Source organism: Lactuca serriola, chromosome 6 (assembly GCF_051521515.1).
Source record: "Lactuca serriola cultivar US96UC23 chromosome 6, Lser_US96UC23_V15, whole genome shotgun sequence".
In the NCBI taxonomy this organism is placed as follows: Eukaryota; Viridiplantae; Streptophyta; class Magnoliopsida; order Asterales; family Asteraceae; genus Lactuca; species Lactuca serriola.
In genome coordinates this window covers 40,740,669-40,743,054 of record NC_136413.1, presented here as the reverse complement: position 1 = coordinate 40,743,054, position 2,386 = coordinate 40,740,669, and positions in this window count along the sequence as shown.

The following is a 2,386-nucleotide window of genomic DNA, read 5'->3' as shown; positions in this document are numbered from 1 at the left end:
CATATCATCCCTTGTGAACCCTAATCATCATTCTCTCTTATTTGTGAGCTAGTGTGGTATTTTGGAGAAAAAGAAGAAGAAAGTTGGAAGAAGGAATCAAGGATCTGGCAAGTAAAGCTCTCATCTTCAGTTTGACACTCTTCTGGACCTTTGCAAGTTTATGAATCTACAGGTCAAGGTGACCTTGTAGTGGCTTGGATCTGGACATTACCCATGTTTTGATGCCATACATGGAGTTTAGGTCATATTTCCGCTTTTTGACCCATTTTGGGTTCAAGCCATGCATTGGACATGCCTGTCTATATAGCACCAACCTTTGGGTTGATTTTGATGCTAGAATCTCTTATGGAAAGGTTGGGTTTCATATCTCGAGGATTTTGTGATTATGGGTTAAGCCTTTGAATCTTCAAGCTTGTGGATGGGTTGTTGAACACTTGGAGTAGCCCCAAAGGAAAAAGTTGGAAACTTTATCCTTTTGATATCATTTGAGTTTAGATCTGAGTCTTGGAGTCCCTGAAATCATAGGAAGAACAGAACATATTAAGCTTAGGCAAACACGACGTGTTTGTAAACCAGCACGGCGTGTTGGCTGGTATTTTCCCGACCATCTTATTGCTATAGAAACACGATGTGTTTATTAGTACACACAGCGTGTTGGGTCAAACATGGACTGATGACCTTGACCGTTGACTTTGAATTTGACCATGGTTGACCAAGTTTGACTTTTAAGGATATTTTGGGTTGATGGAATTGGTAACATGGTGGTTGTAGGCATTTGAGTCAGGAGTTGAGATTCGGAGTCAGACCTTATTAGCTATGCACTACTTGAGAGGTGACTGTTCCTTACTATACTTGTGGGGTCGAAGGACCCAAGGCCAACCCTTTTGGATTGTTATCTTAATTATGGCATGAGTGAGTATTGTTGTGATCTGTTAGATCTGTATCCTGGTAGATAGGATGATGCTATGATTAGTAATCTGTAAGCTCTGCCTGTTTGTCTGATTCCTGGTTATATGTTTACGTGTAATGTATATGTCGACATGTTATGTGTGGTTGGGATGAGGCGGTCTTGCTTTGTGCTGAAGGCCAATAGACCCATGGCATACGAGATATATTGAAGGCTAGTGGGGCGTACCAGTTAGGTCGATAGCCCGAAGAATGTTCCAGATAGGCTGAAGGCCCATGGTGGCATACCAGTCATATTGTAGGTTCAGTGAGCATACCAGATAGACTGTAGGCTGATGGTGCATTCCATTCAGACTGAAGGCTCTGTATGCATGTTGTATATTATATTATTTTGGTTTTGAATTCTGTTGGTACCTTGGGGGAAACTCACTATGCTTTGGGTTTATAGTTTTGGATTATGTTTCAGGTACTTTAGAGGATCGCGGTAAGTAGAAGTCGTGATCGTGCACCTCCTCATGTTTTATTTCACGATTTTTGGATTTCTATGATGTTGAACTTATTTTGAAAACAATTTGTAAACAATGATGGTTTTTGAGTAAATTTTAAAAGTTCAAAATTTTTGAGAATTTTATGAATGTTACAAATTGGTATCAGAGCCTTGGTTTGATTGAATTGGAGGAAAACTCGTGTGAATCCAATCTTAAACTATGGAAAAATATTTCTAAAACAATTTTCAAATGGTTTTCAAAATAATCAAGGAGGATGTGATGTCTACGATCAACTGGAGCCAGTAAGTGACCCTAAACTACCACATAATTTGTAACATCCCAAGAATTTGGTAGGTATTCCCGAACCCTCTTCTATCATTACCTTGCCATTTATGGTCCTTGGGGTTGGAAGTGAAGAGCCAAGGTAAGTTTAAGGACCAAGTTTGCAAACTTGGGTGAAAACGGAGTACGGTGCGCGTACTTAAGAGTACGCTAAGCGTATTAAGGACCGCCTTAGTACATTGGGCGTACACTTTAGTATGCTAGGTGTACTAATGTCTGGGTGAAACCCTAATATTTAGGGTTTGGGGCCTATATAAGCAACATAATGTGCACCAACACCTATTTTACCTCAGCCTCCATAGATCAAACTCGTCCCTCTCAAACCCTAGCCTACCCTTTGTGTGTTAAGCTCATTTTGGTGTGTTCTTGAGTGCCTTAGGAGGAAACCATTGCATCAAAGAGTTGAAGGAAGAGACCAAGCTTGTAGATCTGAAGTTAGCTTGTACACAAGAAGCTCCAGAAGGTATAAAGTTCCAAAATTTATGCTTATATGATTAGATTTCTCCATTTTCCTTTAAAAGACCCATTTCTTGTCCCAAAAACCACAAGGTGGTGCATGTTGTGTTTTGAATTAAAAGGACTGTCCTTATGGGCTCTTGAGGGGACCTTGAATAATAAAAATGAGGTCTCATCAGCTGAATATGTCCCAT